This window comes from Panthera leo, chromosome D4, assembly GCF_018350215.1.
Source record: "Panthera leo isolate Ple1 chromosome D4, P.leo_Ple1_pat1.1, whole genome shotgun sequence".
In the NCBI taxonomy this organism is placed as follows: domain Eukaryota; kingdom Metazoa; phylum Chordata; class Mammalia; order Carnivora; family Felidae; genus Panthera; species Panthera leo.
Window position 1 is genome coordinate 42,581,049 of NC_056691.1, and position 24,691 is coordinate 42,605,739.

General features: G+C 40.4%; 1 protein-coding gene across 2 annotated transcripts in view; it reads left to right on the plus strand.

The window, feature by feature from the left end:
* Positions 1-24,691, plus strand: part of SH3GL2 (SH3 domain containing GRB2 like 2, endophilin A1) — a 323,593-nt gene that overhangs the window by 287,479 nt on the left and 11,423 nt on the right. For both annotated transcript variants that reach the window (XR_006196039.1, XR_006196040.1), the window contains exon 9: positions 8,715-8,918. The gene's annotated coding sequence lies outside the window, so the exon portion shown is untranslated. The remainder of the gene's footprint in view (positions 1-8,714; positions 8,919-24,691) is intronic.

Here is a 24,691-nt window from a genome sequence, read left to right on the forward strand (position 1 = left end):
ATTTCTTTACCTTAGAGTTTGGCCAGTAATGTCAAAAGAATTAGAATGGTAAGTTAAACAGTGCTATAAAAACATTCCAAGGCCAGGTGGATATTTGTTTCCATATAAGTAACTGGTTTGTTTATTCATTCTTTTGAAGTTCAGTTTAAAAACCTGGACATGTCTCTATACAGATCATTATGTATGAGAGTTCTTAGATTCTCTTCTATTTCCAGGTTTCTCATTTTATGGAAACTCCTTTATTACAGCTTAAATATTTTTTTTGTTTGATTTGTTGGATTCTCTACTTCAAGGACACCAAATTATCTATGTAATGGATCGTCTATTTTTTTAAGTTTTGATTTTTAAAAATTGTGGTAAATATGCACGTCATAAAATTGATCCTTGTATCCATTTTTTTAAGTGTACAGTTCAGTGGCATTAAGTACATTAATGCTGTCATGCCAACATTACTGCTGTCCATCTCTAGAACTTTCTAATCTTGCAAAACTGCAACTCTATGCATTAAACGCATTCCCTATTCCCCGCTCCACCTACCGCTAGCAACTATCATTCTACTTCCTGTTTCTGTGAATATGATAACTCTAGGTACCTCATATAAGCAGACTCATGCAGTATTTGTCCTATTGTGACTGGCCTCTTCCACTTTGCATAATGTTCTCAAAATTCATCTATGTTGTAAGTGTCATGTGTCAGAATTTCCTTCTTTTTTAAGGCTGAAAAATATTCCATTGTTTATATCTGCCATTGTTTTATTTATTCCTCTGTTGTTGAATATTCTGGTTGCTTCCACCTTTTGGTTATTGTGAATAATGCTGCTATTGACACAAACATGCTTTTACACAAATATCTGTTCAAGTTCCTGGTTTCACTTCTTTTGGGTACAGACCAAAAGTGGAATTGCTGGATCATATGGTGATTCTATTTTTAATTTTTTGAGAAACTGCCATGCCACTCTCCACACCAGCTTCACCGTTTTACACTCCCACCAACAATTCACAATGATTTCAGTTTCTCCATATCCTTGTCAATACTTACTGTTTTCTGATTTTGTTTACTTGTTTTTATAATATGAAGTGGTGAATCTTTTCTTGATCTATTGTTTCTATATAGGATATCTTCTTTATTTGCTATGACCTCTTTGTCATTCTCATCTACAGTCATTGCCATTACTTCAAATCTTTCTTTCAAATTAATGAATTCAGCCACATCTATTTTTTTCTTTCTTTGCTCTTATTAATTTATGTTACACCCCTGTTTAGGTAGTCCGTTAATCTCCTTAGCTTGGCAGCATGCATTTCCAACACATTCTATAGTTTTACAATCTTCCTTTATCAAACTCAGATATTTTTTTTAATGTTTATTTATTTTTGAGACAGAGAGAGACAGAGCATGAACAGGGGAGGGTCAGAGAGAGAGGGAGACACAGAATCTGAAACAGGCTTTGGGCTCTGAGCTGTCAGCACAGAGCCCGATGTGGGGCTCGAACCCCCAGACCGCGAGATCATGACCTGGGCTGAAGTCGGACGCTCAACCGACTGAGCCACCCAGGCGCCCCATCGAATTCAGATATTTTAAAAATGTTAAAAATTTTGGGGCACCCGGGTGGCTCAGTTGGTTGAGCATCCGACATTGGCTCAGGTCATGATCTTGCAGTCTGTGAGTTCGAGCCCCACATTAGGCTCTGTGCTGACAGCTCAGAGCCTGGAGCCTGCTGCAGATTCTGCATCTCCTTCTCTCTCTCTGCCCTTCCCTTCTTGTTCTCTGTCTCTGTCTCTCTCTCTAAAAAATAAACATTAAAAAAATTTTTTTTTAATGTTAAAAATTTTAACACATTTCCAAGGAGTATCATCCTGTTTTGGGGGGGCACATTTTCTTTGAGACCAGGTTCATCATCTGTCTTTTGTCTGCTATGTTCCTTCCTTTCTTTTTCTTTTTTTTCCTTGTAGTGTGTGCATAGTTGCCATGCCACTTTTCTTCTTGTTTATATTTAATGTATAATGTAGGTATCTCTGACCAGTTTTCTCTTTGGATTGAGAGATTATGAGTACATACTCCTCACCATCCTCCTTTGTTTTTCTAAGCCTACTTTTCTTCCTCTCTCAGCTGCAGTTTGAGGGATAAGTATAGATTTCTGTTCATTTATCTGCAGCCTGAAGCATTGGGGCAGGGAGAAATTAGCTGGATGCAATCTTTGTCAGAGGACTTGAATTCTCTGTTGTAAGAGTCCATGAAGTGCCATGTAATAGGACCTATTTCTTCAGGAATATACCCCACTCCCATTGCTTTGGGTTGCTCCCCTGATCATCCCAGATCCCAAGCAGACCTTCACCTGGGATTTGGATCTTCAAACATGTAGGAGCTTCTTTCTCCTCTTTAAGTCTTGTCCTTGGCTTTCCCATGAGCTGCCTATTCTCTCCCACACTCTACCTCTGTTCAAACTGGGAAATACAAGAAATACAGAATTTTACAATCCTTCTTTCTTTAGTATAATTTCTGGAAGGATGGAGTTACAAAGCAAGCGACAGGGGCTCCTGTGTGGCTCAGTCCCTTAAGCGTCAGACTCTTAATTTTGGCTCAGGTCATGATTTCACTGTTAGGCTAGTGAGTTCGAGTCCCTCCTCAGGGCTCTGCACTGAAAGAGGGGAGGGAGCCTGTTTGGGATTCTGTTTCCCTCTCTGCCCCTCCCCCACTTGTGTGTTCGTGCTCTCTCAAAAATAAGTAAATAAAGTAAAAAAAATAAAAATAAAAATAAAATGAAAATAAATAAAGGAAGGAAGGAAAGAAAGAAAGCTGCAAAGAAGTCTTTTGTTGTCCTTCTTTGCCTGACATTTTTTTAACATTCATATCATATGGCCTAACCTTTCCTTTTTTGGCTGCTTTTGTTTGTGTATTAATTTCCATGCATTTTGCTAGATACCAGAAGAAGATTTTGTAGTTAGGATTTGTTCCGCTGCCTATTCCTGAAATCTAATACATCTTTGGATTTCTGCTCCAGGGCTGGAAGAGCCTCACCTTGCTTCTAAGGAGAAGCAAGGTGAGGCTCTTTAGCATCAAGGGGATGCTTGTTAGAACTTGTTTAAAGCAGTATATATACGACAAAACTAGAATAGATCTCTTTTGGACATCATTGCATTATTCCGTTTGCATGTGAGTATATACCATTTTTATCAATTATTTTAACCACTCGACAGGTCTTGTTTTAGTCTCTTAAACGATCCATGATATTTGGATCTATGTGACTTGTAAATAAGAAAATAAGAAAGTGCTTTTGACTCCTAGAAGAGCTCATTCACTTACAAGTAAAATATCACAAATGCCAAAGAACACCAACATTTTCACACTGATTCAGTATGCAATGTTAAAAATCTTTTCTGAGATGTGAGAAAATTTATACTATACCTGGCTGATCCACCAAGTCTGAGTTATCTATACCATTGAGGATCATAAATAATCTGGGACATGCTAGAAAAGGGTCAAGAGTCCTAAAAGTTCACATAGAGCCCTGGGAAATGAAACAGTCTCAGATCCCACATGGCTTACTCTGCTGGTACTGTCTGGGGCTTGCTGGACCAGTACCCATCAGATCTGGCCTTCTGGGATTGCCTTTCAGAGATCCCTTCATCACTTCACTTGGCTGCAGTTTGAGACTTTCCCCTGGTTGACTGGATGACTGCACAGGCAATATTGTGTTAGTTTTACCCCCTGAACACTGATTCTGCTGAGAACTCGAATTTCAGTGGCATTCTTGCCTTTCTATGACAGGGACCTAGAGGTCCCTGATTGGTGTTTAGGGACAGTAAGGAAAAGGGCTTTGGGTATTTAGCCACTCGCCTGTCCCCTGTGAGTTTTGACAATTCTCCCTGGCAGATCTGGTGACCTGGTCAGGTTTTCATGGACCTCCTAAGTCACACAACATCATTTTGTATGTAAAGCTCCTTTCTCTTAAATGGTAGTTTTGTGTTATGCCAGGTACCATCAACCAAATCATGACTCGGGGTCAGTGATTCCTGAAAAACATTCCATGTCCTCTTGGTATTATCAGTAAGCGAGTAGCTTATTCCGTCATGGGTTATATTTCCAGGCAAATGTATTTTATGTGAGGGAACGGAGAAGGAATAGGTCAAGGCCTGAGATCTAGACCCATTCTCCCTTTGATTTGAATAATAATTATTAGTATAATAAAATAACCCAAATTCCAAGCCAGAATTTCAATCTGGTGAGTGGGGTTATGTGAGAATTAATTTAAAATAATGTATGCGAAGTACATAACATTGTTTCTGATACATAGTAAGTGTTCAATAATAAAAATAAACAAGGATTTTTGGACAGTTACTGTACTAAATGAATGTGTCTGTGTGCTCACTATATTTATTAGTTATTTTAACCACTTAAATAAGTTAATCAAAATCAGACGTGTAGACTATTTCCAAACCAACTATGTAGGCTTGCATTTTTCAGCAATTTATAGGAAATAAATATAATATAACATTATATATGGGATAAAATATATTATATATTAATTATATTATCATATATTCATGTGTTCAATAAAAAATATAGTATATTAGTACATAAATGAAAACAATCATTATTTACTAATCATTTAAATTATTATGGCTGGTTTATGGAGCTCTGTCTATACACTGGGTATTACACAAAGCACTTTGCAAATGTGATCTCATTTAATCCTACATCAACAATAGGTGCCATTGTTATTTTTGCTTTATAGAGGAGGCAGGATGCTCTGTGTGTGTGTATGTGTGTATGTGTGCATGCACATGTGTGTAGTGCCCTAAGTATCTTCCCTGAGCTCACAGAGCTACTAATCAGACAAGCCAGGGTTTGAAGTCAAGTGTGTCAGAGTCCAAAACCAGTATTCTGATTCTCTAAGTACCACTGTTTGACTAGTTATTTATTTGCTGGGCAATTCCCCAGGCTGCCTGTCACAGGTTTTCCATCCTACAAGGGGTTTTGATGTTAACTATGAGCCTAAGTGCTTGTTTTCTTTGTCTTATTTAGTCCTCTCAACAACTTGGCAGGGTACTAATATTCTCATTTTACAATCAAAGAAACAGGCTCAGGGAAATTATATCAGACAACTCTTACGTGGCAGACTGGAACCGACTAGGAGCGCAACTCCAAAGTCCTTCATCTTCTTTCCACCTCATCACGCTCGTGCCCATGCAACCATCATGCACCCACCAACTTGGAAACCTCTCCCTGTGGGGCAGGACAGCTACCAGGGTGAGGGCACCCCCAACCGCCCTGGCTTCCTGGTCATGCATGTGCTGGAGTCCAATTGAAAGGGGAAAGGACCAACCGGTGAGTCAGTGGTTTGGCTCTCTCAGGAAGCCTGCCTTTGACCCTCTGCTCCGGCCCAGCCCTGCTGAGATTATGAGGCCTGACAGCCTCACAGCTGGAGGTGGGGCTGGCCTGCAGTGGTCTGACTGATATTTGTTGCAGTTCTAACAGTGGGTGTTATTGTTTTAGCACTTCATCTATTTCTCCTTAGATGGCTGGTGCTGAAGATTTTTATCCTTGTCTTTTGGTTAACCTCAAATAAAGAGGAAGTTAGCAAGCACCAAACATGTTTGGAAGAATTTCAACCCTAGTTAATGTGTACTGTAGCATGATCTGATTTGCAGGAGAGGCATAACAAGGAATTCAGAATAAATCATATCTAACATGAAACCAGCGACTAAATTTAGATGCTTAACACCATGGAATGTGTAGTTGCCCACCCAGGAACACAGCTATTCCTGCAAATTCTTCCAGTCTGCTTGTGCTGCCTGACTCTCCAGATGTTCATTGACATCCCAGAAGTTTTTTCCCCTCTAGAACCACGAAAGTGGGAATCGCCATTTGAATTCCCCTCCCTCCTTATTTGCTAAGAGAATTGTTGCAAGGCTCTGCTGTCTGTTCCTGGGTAAAAGCGTGCCGCCTGGATGCAAAAGGAATCCTCTGTCGTGGCATACCACCCTTTCCACCTGGACCTGGGGACACACATGCAGACCTGGCCTCAGGGCACCTGAGGCCCTTGTTTAAAGAGTTGTGTGTCAATTCTAGTCATCCTGTTTACACACTGAGTTGTTTCTTACATTCTCCCTCCCCTGCCGTGAGCCTTTATGTAACATTCACCGGAGGGAATGGCAAACTCAGCAGCTACTGCAGAGTTCATCTGTCTGCCAGTCATTCCTGCTGAACGGCCTAGCAGCTGGGAGGCTCTGTCAGCATTATTTTAGACCTCTCTATCACATATTCAACAAATAGCCATTGCACTCTTATTAAGTGGTAGTGTCTTAACCTATTTTAATTGTTGGTAACTCTCAGCTTTTTCTTTATTTCCAATACTAATTGAAATTCTGCTGTTCATTGTTCACTTTCTTAGCAGTGTCCGTCTCACCTACTTGCCACGCATTTCCTCTCATTTGTTGGCTTCTCACTTCAGCCAATTTTCAATGAGTGTTCAGCTTCTCTCTGTCTTTTTACTAAGGATGAGAGATGGTTTTCTAAAATTTCCTTCTGGTTGCTATAATCCTTTTCAAATTATGGTTCATCCTGTAAATCTTTGGAACTAGGACTCCCCCCTCTTCACCCACCATCTTTTTTGGTTTGACATGTGTATAGGCCTGATGGTAGTATTTTTTCCTCTTATTTTTAAAGAAGGAGAGACACAACATTTTCCAAAAACCAAGTTTTGGGTTTGTCTTTACCTCGTTCTTCAAATGGGCAGCTGAGGAGCATGTTAACATGCACAGCTTCCAGACCCACTCTAGGCTGAAAAATCTCACGTGCTCCTGTTACATTCACTTTTCCTCACACCTCATTCCCACCACCTGACGCTGACCCTGATGGAAATCCTAAAAGACTGTAATTCCTAGTATGTGCAGCTGCTGGGCTGCTGCTGGGAAGCAACCTCACCTACTGTGATTTGCTTTGGGGTACCGCATCATCTGTCCATTTTCTGGGGTTCCCCTCTGTGACTGGAGATACAGGCCAGGATGAAAAGTGGACAGGGGGTGGCACCAGGCCTCTGAGAGCATCCCCCACATGGACAGATGGCGTCTGTTATCCAGTTAGGACATAGCTTGTATTTCTGAGCCAGGGGTGGGGTATTGAGAGGGGGCAGGGGCTGCTTACCTTCCTCCCATCTGCTTTCAGGGTGGGAGGGGAGAGGAAGCTCTATTTCCAGTGGTTTTAGCACAGGGAATCATGAATTGCTTTTAATCCTGTTTTGCCAGTCTTACTGTTAATGGAGAGTGATCCAAGACTCTGAAAAGAGGTTGTTTAGTTCTGTTTAGTTCCGGTTTTGGTGAGGGCCTGAGTTAGCATTTTTTTTCTATGTTAAAGACACAAGTATTTTGTTGAATTGTTGGGAGAGGCTGAATAAGGGCCTTTAAGCCAAATGCCATTTTAAACCCAACTTTTTCAGTCTTCATTTCTTAAAAGTAAAAAAAAGCCCTTTAGTCCAAAATATGGTTATGCTGATATCCTTGTAGATAACGCATCATGTACCTGACAGGAAAGAAAGGTCTATTCAGCTGGGACTGGTTGGCTAAGACAGGGAGACTTCTAATTGAGGAATAGGTTTCGCGTAACAAAGTTTCTCATTGTCTGGGGAGACGGCATTGATAGAAAGACTACATTGATGAAACCATCTGATCTTTTAACCCATTCACCTTATGTGGAGAGATTCTGTAAATTATAATGATCTAATAGCAGAGCTTAGAAACACCTGAATGAGAAAGCCACACAACCCTGAGAGCAGATTGTGTTCTCCCCACTCAGGGGTCAGTTACTGTGGGATGCGGACCAATTTCCCAGTCTCCCCTGAGGATCAGCACTGCAGATCATTTTAAGCATGTGCATCCAGCCCTCTATGACTTCATTACCAGGGGACACTTCCCACATGTGGGATGGGAGGAGGAGTACCTTCCTCCAGTCACAGGGATGTTGACAGAGCTGAGTCTTTGCTGCATGGGAACAGCGTGTGGACAAATGTTTGGCACTGGAACAGGGCTTGGGCTCCAACACTGGAACTGCTGGAGCCCAGCAAAGTCCTGGAGCCAAAACTGCAGAGTCCTAACAGCTTGCTTTACAAAACCTGAATTTAACAAGTGTCAGTCTAGACTCTGTTTGATGGACTGCCCTGAACACTGGTGATTTCACTTAAGGGCCTTGGGATGTGTTCGGTTGGGTGGAATGGAAAGATAGTGTGTGAGTGTGTTTCTCTTGCCCTGCTTCTTTTTCACCAGAACTCAAGGGCTCTGAACATGGTCGTCTGTAGTTTTAGTGTTTAAACAGCATGGTTGAGAGGCAGGATCAAATCAAAAGGATAAAATATCTTTAAAGTCTTATTGCTGAGGCCACAGACTGAATTGTGAAAGCACTAATTAGGTGTTGGGGTGTGTCAAGGAGAAGTGGTGGTCACCTGCCTATTCATGGGTCCTCCATCATCTGTACAACTCTCAGCAGAGAATCACCGGTGAGAGATGCTAATTGACCTTGTCACGGCATTGAGATTGTGTGGCCAATAACTTAAGCAATGTTCTCACAGAAATGATTGGTAGGAGCAAAAATACGTATGCGTGTTTCTATATGTGGATGTGGATTCTAAAAATACAGCATGCTGTCAGTTATTCAGAGTCCAGTTGTCAACTTTGAGAACTGCCTAAGAGCTTGTCATTTTCCTGTATTTTTCTGTCTTGTAGCCATATTGCTTCCCTCCTCCACCATGAGAAAAGGAAGAGAAGGGGAAACCCACAACTGAATTCCTGAGTTGATTTCTACCAATGACTATCCCACCAAGGGCTAAGTCCTATCTCCTGGAGCCTGAGCCCTGTGCTGACAGGATGGGAAAACAAGAGGCCAAGAATCCTGTCTTATACATGTTATTCCTGACTGGAAACAACCAGGTACTTGAAGTTGGTTCTAGAATTTTCTCTGATATTATTTGAATTTCTCTGGTGAGACTCAGACTCTTGGTTGATTTCAAAATCTTGAGGCCATGCTTGAGTAAACTATCAAAAGTTAGGGTTTTTTGTGCTAACAACCACAAAATCTTGATTAGTTACTACAATAAATATTCACTTCTCACTTATAGTTCTCCAAGTCAGCTGCAGCATTGCTGGTTTGACCAGGCTCAGCAGGAATTGCCTCCAGGCTGCAGATTGGGTCCCTGTCTGCTCCATATAGCTTCTCATTCTACAATCCAGGCTACTGGGTCAGCTACTCTCTGTGGCATGTTGTCCTTATGGAGGAGAGCAGAAGACCAGGAGTGAGAGAAAACACTCTTCCTAGAAGCTTCTGTTCCAAACTGTCACATCAACACTTCCATTAACATTCCATTGGTCAAAGCACAAAGTCAATTCACAAGGCCAAGGCCAAGATCAATGGGGTGGAGATGTATATTCTGCCTACTCAGAAACACGGTCAAGTCACCTGAAAAATGAGTATTATGTTATTACAGGGGCAGCGCGAAAAGTTGAAAACAATAATTCTGTCCTACTACACCAACCATATAAGGACCTGAAAAGGAAATTCACAGTCACACCAAGTTTACTAGATGTCCTCAATTCATAGGTAATATATTAACAGTAGTGTGCCTCTCTCAATCATGGCTTCATTTAACTTAATTTTGCTTGAGAGCTAGAAGAGTGCTTGTATTATTCCTCACCCTCCTCGCTTCTCTATTAGATTATGTATGTGCACTAGAAGACCTATTCATTAGATTACAGAAGATTTATCATCTCTCTTCATCAATAGAGTGTGTAGTGGAAGTAGTTGGAATCTGTTTTCATAAAAAACATGACTTTCAATCCAGTTTAGGAACTAAATAGATGAGAGTGGTCTTGGGCCATTTATTAAGCATCTCCAGTCTCCATTTCTCTCACATGGAGAAAATAGTAACTTCACGGAATTGCTCTGTAGATTAAATGAAATGACATATAAATTACTTATGTCTCTCATAAAGATTCATTTCCTTTCCTTTCTCCTTAATCTCATCCACCATCCAAGGTAAATTTCGAACCCCAGTGCCTTCCCTACACCCCTTTAGATTCCTCTGAATTAAATGAGCTCCTTCTCCTCTGAACTTCTATAGTTCTTAGGGCAGTGATCCATAAACTACTCCTGCATTCATGAATGGATTTCAGGAAGTTCGTGGATCATCATCCTCTCCCTTGGAATTAATATGAAATTATGTGTGTATGAAACTATATGCATATTTCTGGGGAGAAACTGGTTAGCCTTTACCTGAACTTCAAAGTGCTGCTGGACCCAGAAGAGGTTCTGAACCATTGACACTAGATGAACTGGATAACTCAGCCATCACGATCTATCATCTTGTATGCTGGTTATTGCTTCATGCTATTAGTCCACTTTCACTATTTTAATTATGAGCCTCTTGAGGGAGGAACAAACATACCTTCCATGGCTTATGTATCTTCTACAACTTATAGCACAAGCTGAACACTTGATGAGAAGTATTTGTTGATTAATTACTTAGGTGAGGGTTTAAAAAATACCACCACCACCACAACCAGCAGAGTCCAAAATGTCGAACGTTTAACAACAGTGCTGAAAGCATGTAGAGAAAAAAAAAATCATTAAAAACAAAAGCAAACAAAAAACTCTGGTGGTAGCAGAATTTATCTGTGAACCCATTCTGCCATGTGAAACATTGCATCAGATGTGATTGAAAAACATCTCCTTCCTGATTGAAACACATCTCCTTACTGCATTTCCAGGGTGGCTCCAGGTTATTGCTGTAGAGGGAGGTCATTGGAGAAGCAACGTTTTGACAGTATGTTGGGATGTAATAAGTCCTATTAGAAAACTCTTAGCTCTTGGGGTGCCTGGGTGGCTCAGTCGGTTAAGCGTCCGATTTCGGCTCAGGTCATGATCTCACAGTTTGTGAGTTCGAGCCCCACATCGGGCTCTGTGCTGACAGCTCAGAGCCTGGAGCCTGCTTTGGATTCTGTGTCTACCCCTCTCTCTGCCCCTTCCCTGCTCATGCTCTGTCTCTCTCTGTCTCAAAAAAAAAAAAAAAAAAAAAAAAAAAAAAAAAAAAAAAACCATTAAAAGAAAGAAAAGAAAACTCTTAGCTCTCTTTGCAAAAGGAGCTTCTCCTAGTCCATAGGTTGATGTTTGGGTCCAAACATGAAAAGAAAGGAAGAAAAGAAGAAAAAAGAAAAATGGACTTGCTGAGCTTTTTTTTTTTTTCCTTGCCGGGGAAGCAAAACAAATATAGGATTGAGATCATTAACCAGAAACATAAACACTATCCAAAGATATTTCTCAGAAAGTGAATTTCTAAACATTTAAGAACTTTTACTCCATTGGAAGTGCTGGGTAGGCTTGGGGGAGAAACAACAATCAGGAAATTCTTCATGGAAGATGCAAGCACGTTGTCAAAAGTGAAGGAGCTCTTGCTGGTCCTCTGGTTTCTTCTTATTGGTTATGACTTCACCGATTCAAGTCTTTGATTCCCCAAGATTTGCACAATAACTTTAGGGGACATCATTGTCAAGTGCAGCGTGGCCGTAGAATTCACAAGGCACACTCCCTACATAAAAATTCACAAGCATACATTTTCGCAAGTCAATCCTGTAACACTTTCAGAGGGCCAGATTCCGTATGCCTAGCAACAATTCTATTTTTTTGTGTGTTTTATCCTTCTTCTCAGCTTCCTTGCTAGGCTTTAGGGAATTAGCAGGACTTACCACCAATTGGATTGCAGAGCTTTTTGGCCCACAGTTAGGCTTGCTATCATCAGGTATGTAAAATCTTGCCCAGTGTAGTCAGAAGTTAAAACCAAACCATCATAAACCTGCAGGACTTATGACCCTGAAAGCCCTGGGGGACTTTCCTGGACCAGACCTCAATGGAACTTTGCCCAAACCCCCAAGTGGGAAATATATATGAACTGATTCTGTGCAGTGTGAAGGCTGAGGCAGCAGCAGAATGCTTTTATAGACTGATACAATGATAGATTAGTACACATTTAATCTTAGGCTAGGGGTTTAGAGGAGTCAGTCTTCCTCAGCCCCTCCTCCCTTTTTGTTAATGTTAATAGGCCTGAGTATGGGTTTAATGGTAAACGGGCATTTTTCTTTTGTGACACAATTATTCTATATTTAAGCCAATTAGAAAGTCATTCCATTAGGGAAAGAAGTGTCAGTAGGACACCATTGTGAAGTATGGCTGGGATTGGCTACTGAATTGTAGATTTCTAGTTTAATTGGTATTGGAGGGAAAAAAAAGAGGTCATGAGTAGTTTAATAGTTATTTGGCAATAAAAATAACTCGCTTAAAAATTATTTATCTTGAGAGAGAGAGAGAGAGAGAGAGAGAGTGTGTGTGTGTGTGTGTGTGTGTGTGTGTGTGTGTGTGCACAAACAGGGGAGGGTCAGAGAGAGAGAGATGGAGAGAGAGAATCTCAAGCAGGCTCCATGCTGTCAGAACAGACCTTAAGACGTGGGGCTCGGACTTAAGAATTATGAGATCATGACCTGGCCAAAATCAAGAGTCAGACGCTTAACTAACTGAGCCACCCAGCACCCCTATATCTATATACGTTAAAATGTGAAAATTTGGGGCACCTGGGTGGCTCAGCCGGTTAAGCATCCAACTTTGGCTAAGGTCATGATCTCACTGTTTGTGAACTCAAGCCCCTCACTAGGCTCTGTGCTGATAGCTCAGAGCCTGAGCCTGCTTCAGATTCTGTGTCTCCCTCTCTCTGCCCCTCCCCCACTTGCACTCTGCCTCTGTCAAAAATAAATAAAAATTAAAAAAAATATAGATATCACTGACTTTAAGAAAGTCTGCTTACATCCAAACTTACAGAACCAATGAATTAGGGGCTATTTTTTACAAAAGTTTTTACAAAATTTCTTTGCTTTTTTACTTAGGTTTCCATAAAGGGTAAGTTTCCTGGTTACATTTAATACTTGTCTGATTTGCAAACACCTAATGGTTACGTTGCTTTTCAGTAGTCAACCTATTGTGAAAAGGAAGACACTTTGCAAACGTATTAGGGCAAAAAAGATGACATTTTGGAAAATAATTAGGATATAAACACAAAGTTCTTGGCTATAGTTTGTGAATGAGATAGGAATTATAGGCTGTCTTGAGAAAAGCTGGAGAAACAGACCCATGTGGTTGAGTCTGTCAATCTGATGTCTGGTGTGTATGTACATAATGAGGTATTTTGATCATGAAAATGATGTAGTTGCACATCCTTAACAGAAAATTCAGATGACACCAACGCTGGAGGGTTTAGCTCCCTTTGTTAGATTCCATATCAGATTCTACATTCCATTTGAGCTTAAGCAAAAAATGAAAGCAAAAAATTTTTAAATTACAAGTCCCAAAGGAATATTAGAAACTTCCCTTAGATAAAGAATTTGTCTCTAACAATGAAGAGTTCAGGGCGCCTGGGTGGCTCGGTCGGTTAAGCGTCGGACTTCGGCTCAGGTCATGATCTCACGGTCAGTGAGTTCGAGCCCCGCATCCGGCTCTGTGCTGACAGCTCAGAGCCTGGAGCCTGTTTCAGATTCTGTGTCTCCCTCTCTCTCTGCCCCTCCCCTGTTCACGCTCTGTCTCTCTCTGTCTCAAAAATAAATAAACATTAAAAAAAAATTAAAAAAAAAACAACAAAAAAAACAATGAAGAGTTCCTTGCGGTTTGATATCTCTAAGACATCCAACACACCCTTACCTTGAGGCTCTGAAGATGAGCAGTTGTAGAAGACTTGTACATCCTATTCTCATGCTAATGGAATGGGAAGTGAACATATTTACATGTATAGTGGTTCTGCCAGGAGAACTCTGCCAGAAGAAGCAATGGAAGTTTCTCCCCAAGGTATTGGGAAATTGCCTGGGGATTTCTTTTAATAGAGAGAGGTCGGCCATCTCAATACCTGCAATTTACCTGATTTTTTCTTCTGGGACTTTGCTTCTCATCTTTGAGAAATGCCTGGAAGGTATTAAGGAGAATGGAAAAACAAACCCCAAACACTTAGGATTTGGAACCTTGCTATTAGAGTGACAGGGACAGTTCAGGATGCCCTATTTACTTCAGAGTGCAGCTCCAGATTTCAGCTGCCTCTGGCAGTGTCCAAGACCTCCAATTGCTTGGGCTACTTTGCCCTGTGAGATTTAGGTACAATTGGTTTGAACCCCATGAAATATACAGTGATATATATGGCATGATTCCTAACATATCTGGAGGTTCTTGATGGTGACAATGATAAATGATGATGGTGGTGGTGAATAGGTGTGTGTGTCCATGCTCACACATGTGTGTGCGTGTGTGTGTGTGTGTGTGTGTGTGTGTGTGTGTGTATGTGGTGGTCCTGGCAGTGAGGCTTTTTCTTAATAAGCTCTGACTCTGAATTTGCATGTGCTGTGACGTCTCTGGGTCATCTAGGATTTTTTCTGCTGCTCCTTCACAGCCCTGTATCATCACACAGGGCACAATCCTAATCCCTGCTTATCCAAAGTGCATGAATTTGGGGTGCCTGGGGGGGGGGGGGCTCAGTCGGTTAAGTGTCTAACTTTGGCTCAGGTCATGATCTCAGGGTTCGTGCATTCCGAGCCCTGCGTTGGGTTCCATGCTGACAGCTCAGGGCTTGGAGCCTGCTTCATATTCTGGGTCTCCCTCTCTCTCTGCCCTCCCTGACTTGTGCTCTCTCTGTCTCTCTCTCAAAAATAAATAAACATTAAAAAAAAATTTTAAAAACAACAACAACAAAGTGCACCAAGTCAAGACTGTATATGGCAGTCTTGCCATATACAAGACTGTATATGGCACCGAAGGTTTGGGACTAGGATTGTACAATATAAAAATCCAAAATGGAAACTTGACATTCTTCTACTTCAAGTATTTTGGTGATTGCTGAAATCAGGAATTTCCTTCCCTCATGTTGCCCTCTGTCTCCAATTCAATCATTTTTTTTCAATGTTTATTTATTTTTGAGAGGGGGGGAGAGAGAGAGAAAGAGATAGAGAGAGAGAGTTGGGGAGGGACAGAGAGAGGGAGACACAGAATCTGAAGTAAGCTCTGGGCTCCACGCTGTCAGCACGTAGTGCAACACGGGGCTTGAACTCATGAACTGCGAGATCATGACCTCAGCCAAAGTCTGATGCTTAACTGACTGAGCCACCCAGGCGCCCCTCCAATTCAATCATTATTGTTCCCTTTCCTCTCCAGCTCATTTATTCATTCCCTTCCCCCTAAATTCCTGTTCATGTTTATATAGAGATCAGTTTAACTCACACCATGTCTCAATTACCATCTTAGTTTGTCCTGAACTTCATTCCCAAATAAATCCATTAAGCCTAAACAAAGATGGTTCTTTCCCTCAAAGGAATTCTCTTACTTAGCAAGAGTTAAATAGCTATGTTTTGTAAATTTTCACTTCATTTCAGTGCTTCAGTGCACACCTATCATTCAGTCAATAAAAGTACCTTTTGAGCACTTTAAACTCTGCCTCACTCCCTCTGTGGGAATGTAAGACCAATGGCTGTTTTTCATTGAAACATATCAGATTTGGAAATGGAATCATGGAGACCCTGGAATTTTCCCTCTACCAACTCACTCTCCTTTTCTGCTAAAGGGTAGATTTACAAAGAATACATAGGCCCTTCTTTTCAACTCTTTCCCTAAAATCTTCTTTTGGTTTCAAGAGACTCCTACTCTGCTGCCCTTTTAGCTCACCATTCCCTCTGCCTTGCCACCACCCAAACTGGAGGCCAAATAACTCTGCTTAGAACTTCCTCTTGTTATCATTGTAGTTGTGATGGACATCTCCTTGCAGTGGACCATCCCCAGTGATGACACCTGTATAAGAGCACCACAAGATAGCCTTAAACCATTCCAAACACCTCTACTTTTGCAAAGGGTAGGCTTTAACAGTCTGTTATAAGTCCATTTTTTCCTAAGTCTGGCATGGTTAAGGATTTAAACTATTTTATTTTTTTGTTATTTTCTTTTGTGCTTATATGTGTTCTTTTGGGCTCCATTTGAAAAAGGAAACCACTTTTAACCATATTGAAATTCTATGGAAGCATGACTACCTTCCATTTATACCCAATCTCACCTTACCCCATGACCTCTGCAAGTGATGTCAGGAATACCTTAGCAACTGCAGTGTTCACACAGACAGCCTTATCAACACTCACTCAGATGTTGTGCAGACTTGAATGAGTCTGGAAACAATGGAATCATAAGAAATATTGAGACAAAAAGGTTTCTGTGGCAGACTTTCATAGTTAAATTCTTCAACACCCTCCTAGCCTGCTCCTGAATTAATATTAGGTTAACAGACTTTTGATGTTAAGGCTAAATATTCCATTTCATTGATCACTTTTACTAGTCTCTTGCTGACTACTATCCTTTGCTTATACCCAGAGGTTTTCACTTTGCGTGATTTACTTTTTGTTCTTCAAAATTGTTCCTGTGGATGAATGACTCATCCTATGAATCTCTGGACATTTATCATCTTCTTGCCACTCTCAATTTTTTTTTTTGTTTCCATTGTCATCATAACCTTTAATTAGTGGTACTTTCAAAGTTATCACTGCCTTTTGTACTCACCAGAAATTAAATGCTTATCAACAATAACAGAAATAGAAGAAATCACCGTGTGGACTAACAAACCCATAGATGGCTGAACCTAAAATGACTAACAATGACCAATGACAGCATCTGTGGTGGCAGGCAGAGTTCATAGTCCTTTATTTTAGGGCATTACTTTGTTTATGATTTGGAAATAGATTATGTCTGTTTGTCTCTCTTGCAACTGAGGAGTTCATGCCAGCTTCCCTAGAGGCTGGGTAATAGCTCCTGCCGGTCCGTGATACATAACTACCATGTCAGTTTCATCTCTATTCTCAGATGGATGCAATACTCCTATGCCTCAGTACAGCCAATCTGTTTCTCAAAGCAGTTGAGAAAAGGAGTTGGCAAAGGTTTACTCTGCCTTTCTTTATTCAAGAGTCTTTACCATTGTGGGGAGAGTCTTCCTCACTGTTTCTTCAGAGTGGGGAGTGAGGGGAGGAGGTGGAATGAGCATTCTCAATATTTCTGCTGAGGTTCCCTTCACTGTCCTTCCAGGAGGTCTAGATGCCCTCATGTACACAACTTTCCTGATGACCAAACTCCAGGGCCAGACTTCCCAAGTAAGATTTCCAGATTAAGTTCTCCATCACGGTCCTTGCTAAAGTGATATGAATTAATATCAGGATTTGCAAATGCAGTTTTCCCTCTATTCCTCTCTATACTAACCAGTCCCCAGTGGTGAGATATATTCTGAAGATTCAGTGAAATCTTTGCTGCTCCCTGCCTCTCCATTCCAGGGGAATCACGGAGAGGGTGGAGAGGGTGGGAATAGACGAGCTAGATGCGGTCCTAGAGCCAAATCTTGGCTTGGGCTGCTTGATACACTCAAAGACCTCAAAAGAGCTCTGCTCCACTAATTTTATAGGATTTTGCCCTATAACTTAACCCAAAAGATGCCAAGACTTTACAATAAATGGTTACCCTGGCAACTCAGGGAAACCCAGGATAAACCTAAAGTATGAAATCATTGTTTAGAATGTCCCTGGCCTACTCTTTTAATTCTTGGTTAACGCTTTTTGGACAGGCTCTCTGTTGCTGAGGAGAAGTCCCGAAACTATACATGCTCCATAAACAGTTGAGAACTCAAACTGCTTCAGAGGGCACCCAGCCTGATGGGCAGTGGGCCCTGCTTTGAACTCCATCAACATGCTTCATTTTGCTTGAATTCCATACCAAATCAAATATAATCCTCTGCCTGTCTCTCTTAAATATTCTCAATGTGATACCAACTAGCATCATCTGTTCCTCAGTTTTAAAGGTGTCACATGACCATTTGTTAGACCCATTTTGTTTTAGGATTTATTGCACAGCAGCATCTCATATAGAAAACAAGAAGGAAAATACAATAAGCTGTTTGCTGTCATGGTCATGATTAATGTTCCTACGGTCTATGTTTTCCATCCTTTTATATCAAGATTTATCTCAGTTCGTGCTTTTTTATTTATTACAAAAATCTCTGCTTTTATTGCTGTTTGCATTCTTCACAATTAAGGTGATCTGGCTGGATTTAAGTCAACCATTTTGCTATTTGTTTTTTTTTAATTTATCACATTTGTTCTTTGTTCCTTGGTTTCCTTTCCTTTTTTTGGACTAACTGAGAATTTTTCATGATATCATTTTATGGCCAATATGGGCTGAAAAACTTATTTAAGTAGGACTTACTGATTTAGTTTTTAGTGGTTGCTCTCAGTTTACAGTACTTATTAACTTTTCACATTCTATTTAAAATTATTATAGCATTTCTTGAAATGAAATAATGAAAGAAACTTACAACAATCTATATTCATTTCTATCATCCTGCCCCTTTTGGCTAATGTGTTCATAGCTGTTATAAATGCACGATACCTTGTTATTATTTTTGCTTTAAACATACCTATGTTATCAATTCCATAATACATTGTTACTAGTTCTTCCTTATCTCTGAAATAAAGCAAAAATGGAAAACTTAAATATTTATCTATATATATTTTTTTACCATTATTGGTGTGCTTCATTCCTTTGTGAAGATCCCAGTTTCTGTCCCTTTCATTTTCCTTGTTCTTGAGGAATTTTAACAAATCATGTAATATTGAAATGAAGTTCTCTCTGAATTTTTGCCTCTCTGAAAAATTGATTTTTCCTTTGTTTTTGAAAGGTATTTTTGCTGGATTTAGAATTTTACGTTGATAGGCTCTCCTGCCCCCAACTCCTCTTTAGCACTTGAAAGATGTTCAATTGTTTTCTGGCTAAACACAGTTAAAAGACAAGAAATCTACTTCTCAGCCTAGCTCCATTTAAGTAATATGTCTTTAGAAATTTGATTATTGTGTGCCTTGATGAGTTTTCTTCCCCCTCTCATTTTAAAAATCCTTATTTGGGTTAATTGAACTTTGTGTATCATCAAATTCAGAAAAATTTCAGCAGTTATATCTTCTAATATTTTTATTCTGTCATTTCTGTCTTCTCTGGACTCCAAATAAGCATAAGTTAGGCCACTTGTTATTGTATCACAGATCACTGAAACATTCATTTATTGGTCTGTTTCTACAGAAAAAGTTTCATCTTGGTTATGGGTACATTTTCCAGCTTCCAAGAATGTCTAATTTTTTGTGTTAGATTGCTGGACTTTGGAATTATATCATCAAGGGTCTGGGTTTCACTGTCATCCTTCAAAGAGCGTTAGCTTTTCTTTTAGTGTTTAGTTCAGTTTGCTGTTCATTTTGAACATTTTGAACATCATTTTTAAAAACGTTCCTTAAGGTGGTTCTAGAGTGTCCTAAACTAGAGGAAGATTTCAACCCCTTCTAAGCTGTAGACTTTCTGGGGTTTCCGCTGAGAACCTGAAGTGAGAAGACAAGACCCACCACCTTGTATGATTAGAAATAGAACACCTTCCAGCCCTGTGGGCTCTGTGACCCAGTCAGTCCATAGCTCCTGAGAAATTCTGCTTTCCTAGAAGCCTGAATTTTTTTACCCTCGGCATGCAGATCTCAGTATTCAGCACAGACTCAGGCATACCCACGTGATTTCTGAAGCTATTTTTCTGCTCCTAGAACTTTGTCCTGCGGCTTCCCATCACTTTGGGCTTCCAGAAGTTGGATTTCTGTTTTCTTTATGTAGCAAGTCTGCCGTGTTCTCCTTGGGACCTCTGCCTTCCTGTGGGCTGCAGTATGCTTTTTGGTAGAAAGCAAGCATAATTGTCGGAATAATCTCTGTTATTTCTCATCTCTCAGGGATCACATCTCTGAGTCCTGATGTGCACATTGGGCAATGACTGAAAGCAGTCATTTCATTCCCCACACCTCACCCCCACCTCGTTTTCTACTTATCTGTTTGGGAAAACTAAGTCAAATCTCTGCTACTTCTTCATGGTTAGATGTAGACCTTCTCGAGTCTTCTTACAGTTAGTTTATTGGAATCAGGACCTAAACAAGGTTCACATTTTACACGTAGAGATTTTGTCTGTAAAAATCTCTTGTTCTGTAACTCATCCCCTCCCCCCTTTTTATGCAATTTATTTCGTAGATAAACTGGACAGTTGTACTTTGAAATTCTGGATTTGGATGATTTCTTCTTAGTGTTCTCATTTAACTTGTCTCTGTTTCTGGAGAACTGTAGTTAGATATAGAGATTCAATGATCCAGGTGAAAGATTGTAGGCAATAATACTTCTTAGGTACTAATGGTACTCCTAAGACATCACATCATGAAGCAAATAACATTTGTCTTTCCAACTTTCAGTAATGCCAAGATTGACCATTGAGTTCAGATATGACCAGTTCAATCCCCATTATAAATTCTACCAATCAAGAATTTCCCTTTTAACTAAGTGTTGGCATTTATGATATAGGACATTATTTCATTAGGATCATAAATCATAATTTTTTAATTCTATCACTTGCTCTCCATTTAATTAGCTAGAATTCTACTTTATAGTAGGTACTTCTCAATGAAATGTCTAAATGATGTTCTGTCATTTTAAAGAGCATCAGGTTGGAATTTGTCAAGGGGAATTTGTAGAAAAAGGCATATATGGTGTTGTATAAACCAAACCATCGTTTTTGAATTTTAATAACAGTGTTGTAGTTAGGAAGGACTTGGAGCAACTGTATTCAAAGGAAATAATGTAATTTTTCCATTTCTGCTTGTACCACTGTGATAATTTTAGTGACTCTGAACATAACCTTGGAGGCAATACCAACATACGATTTCATGTTTTAAAAGTCTATTTAAAGGTATAAAAAGAATGGTTCATCAAATTGGAAGAGACCCCAGAGATCACCTACTCTCTTCCCCTATTTTTGTTGATGAAGAAAATGAAGTTTGGAGGGGTTAAGCGAAATAGAAGAAAGTAGTGGCAAAGCACAGGCTCTGAGATCATTATAGACCTGTGTTTGTTTCTTGACTCCACAATTGACTACTCATGTGACTTTGGTGAAGTTATATAACCTCTCAAGGTGTTAGCTTCCTCATTTGGTTTAGAAGCAATGGGCATGAAAAGTAGCTAACAAAGTCTTGAAATCTTAGACAACTGTAACAACAAAACTATCATTTAAAATGTATTTAACAGACATTTGTTGAGAGTTTGTGTTGCAACAGGCACTATGTTCCTTAATAGAGATAAAATTTTTGTGGGACGTAGAAAGATGGCCTTGAAGATGTCCACATCCTAAACCTCAGATCCTGTGAATATGTTACCTTACATGGCCAAAGAGACTTTGCAGCTGTGATTGAGCCTAGACTATTGAGATGGAGAGAGTATCCTGGGTTATCCAGGTGGGCTCCATGTAGGCCCAGATGTCCTTTACAAGTGTAAGAGGAAGGTAAGAGAGTTGCAGTCAGAGAGAGAGAGTTGTGACAATGGAAGCAGAGGTTGGGGTGATAGGGTCATGAGCAAGGGAATGCCGGCAACTTGTAGAAGCTGGAAAAGACAAGGAATAGATTCTCCCCTAGAGCCGACAGAAGGAATGCAGCTTTGCCAACCCCATGATTTTAGCCCTGTAAAATCTATTTCTTACTCTGACTTCTGAACTGTAAGATAAAAGATTTGTGTTGCTTTAAGCCACCAAGTGTGTGGTTATTTGGTATAACAGCAATAGAAAACTGATAGAACTTTAAAAATTTTTTTTTTTTTAACGTTTTATTTATTTTTGAGACAGAGAGAGACAGAGCATGAACGGGGGAGGGGCAGAGAGAGAGGGAGACACAGAATCGGAAACAGGCTCCAGGCTCCGAGCCATCAGCCCAGAGCCTGACGCGGGGCTCGAACTCACGGACCGCGAGATCGTGACCTGGCTGAAGTCGGCCGCTTAACCGACTGCGCCACCCAGGCGCCCCGAAAACTGATAGAACTTTAAAGAAGACACAGTTCCTATCTTCAGGGACACTATTATTGCTGCTTAACCATCTCATTTGACTGATGTTCATCATTCTCAAATCAGTGTTCTTTGTGCTGCCTTATTATTTCCCAATTACCAGGTATCTGTACATCATCGTCATGACTTTTTACTGCACAACATACTATCAGCTGACACCACACCTGTAATTTTGGGGGTTAGCATAAGGTGAATTACCATGTTGCTACTGGCTTCAACTTCTTTCTGAGCAAATATGTTTGTAAAAGTCACAAGTTTGATATATTACTTATATTTTTGAATATGCATTAAAATAAGACCATATCCAGTAAAATTATTCTTCCACATGCCTCCTCCCGCTAACTTACTCTACAAACCACCAGTGATGCTCATCAGTATTTTGGGATACCTAGCTGCACTCAATTCAGCATTTAGGAAAATTTTCAGTTGGGAACTGTTAAATACTTCAATGAGGCATGGGTTAAGCAGCATGACCACTAACCAACATAGCAGCGATGGTGGAAAGATTCCAGAAACTTTGTTCCTTGCTAATCTATGATGTTATTAACCATCAGTCTTTAATAAAGTCTCCTGAGAGCTTGTAGATATGTGTAATTTGGAAAAGGAGCATAGTTTCTTGAACTATTTTGAACACTCCCTCACATGGACAGCCCATCTCAGTCACTGCTTGCTAATACTTTTCTTGAATGAGGAACATTAAAAAAATAATACCCCCCCTTTTTTAAAAGAGATATTATGTCAGCATTCAAACTCCTGGAATTTGGTGTTGATTTAGGTAAATTTGCCAAATTCTTGCATGTCCTAAGTAAAATGGTGAGCTAGAGACTGAGGAAGACACAGCCCAATTGAACATATGACATGAATCGTCTCCAAATTTTCTGCAGTTACAGGAGTGAGCTGGAACAGCATACAGAGGCTCTTGATTGCAGCTTCAGCAAGTACACAGCTGATCAGACCTGGCCAAACTGAATTTGGCTTGCCTTTGAAGGCTTTAGTTTTCGTATTTTTTTCCCCTCCATTTGGAGTAAGATTCTCTCCACTGCATATGCCACACTCATTTTTCCATCTCAGGAACACAGGCCTCTCTTCTCCCTCAGCCCTGGTGTCTCCCATAGAGACATCAGTGAGGCAGACATCATGTGACCCCATCCAGTCCTCCTTGGTCTAGTTTAGCAGAAAGAAGATAAGAGCCATAACATCTGGATTATACGCCTTGCTTGGTCACATACTTACTGTCACCTTGAACAAGACCCCACATTTTTGTGAGTCTTTTTTTCCTTCTCTGTACAAAGGTAATAACAATACCTTAAAATGTTAGCAGTTCAAGTAACATTATACTATGAACAAAGGACAGATGATGTGAAAGCTATTTGGTAAATTTTAAAGTGCTAGTCTCTGCTGCGTTGTTGCCTTGAAACATACTGTGCTTGAGCGTATCTTTGGACAAATATCCTAGTTAGTCATTCCTCCACTCTCACAAATGTAGGGAAGAGTGGAGAAATGTCATCATATCCTGCTGCTCCCATCCTAAAACCCTTAAAGAATTTCACATTTCACTTTGCCTCAATGTCATCTGGTCACTGCCTACCACTATAACTCTGTTTCCCTTTGGCTTATCCCATTTTAGCCACACTGCCTTCTAAAGTTTTCCTGGATGTACCAAGGTCATTTCCATTCTGTAGCCTCCAGAGTTGTATGCTTGCTCTGACTGGAACTCTGTTTCCTGCATAGATGGCTCCTTGCTTCTTCACAGCACTGAGCTTAGACCTCACCTTTTCAGATACCTTTTCTCAAATGCTGTATCTAAAGGGATCCTCTTGTTTCATAATTCTTTATCATAATAGTCTCTCTATTTCCTTCATATAATTGATCACAAACTATAATTAATCTGCATGTCAATTTGATGGACAGTTTATTATCTCTTGTCAGTAAAATATAAGCTCCATAAGGGAAGGGGTCATTTCCTCTTTAGACATAAAGAATAAAGCTCAACAAAATAGGCCTTCATTCTGGCAAAAACCAAGTCAGTGCTTTGTTTAGGGCCATAGGCCATGGTGGCAATAGGTTTGAATCCTTGTCTGGACTTCTGTTCAGGAGGATATGGTCCTCTAGGAAATGAAGTTAACATTTTATTCTTTCTTGGGGTGCCTGGGTGGCTCAGTTGGTTGAGCGTCCAGCTTCGGCTCACATCATGTTCTGGATGTCCGTGAGTTCCAGCCCTGCATCAGGCTCTCTGCGGACAGCTCAGAGCCTGGAGCCTGCTTCAGATTCTGTGTCTCCCTCTCTCTCTGCCCCGCCCCCACTCATGTTCTGTGTGTGTCTCTCTCTCTGTCAAAAAGAAATAAACATTTAAAAAATTAATATTTTATTCTTTCTCAACACCCTCAGCATCTAGCATAGAGCCTGGCACAAAGTTAAGCTGTAGTATGTCTTGATTTGGGCAGCATGAAACCTGCTTCTGTTTTTCTGAAATGGACCACTGGGTGAACATACGGCTGCTCCCTTGACCCAAGAGAGCTGGCATCTCGTGTTAACCTCTCTGCCCACTTCCGCAACTCGACCTTTGATTCCATTCCATTCCAGGGAATACCTTCCTCTTCCTCTCATCCACCAACTTGGACAGAATCCCTCTGAGGCTGTTGATAGACAGAAGGGACATTCCAACTTCTATACTACTTGCTAATAAAAATTAATATGAAGTAAAACATACAG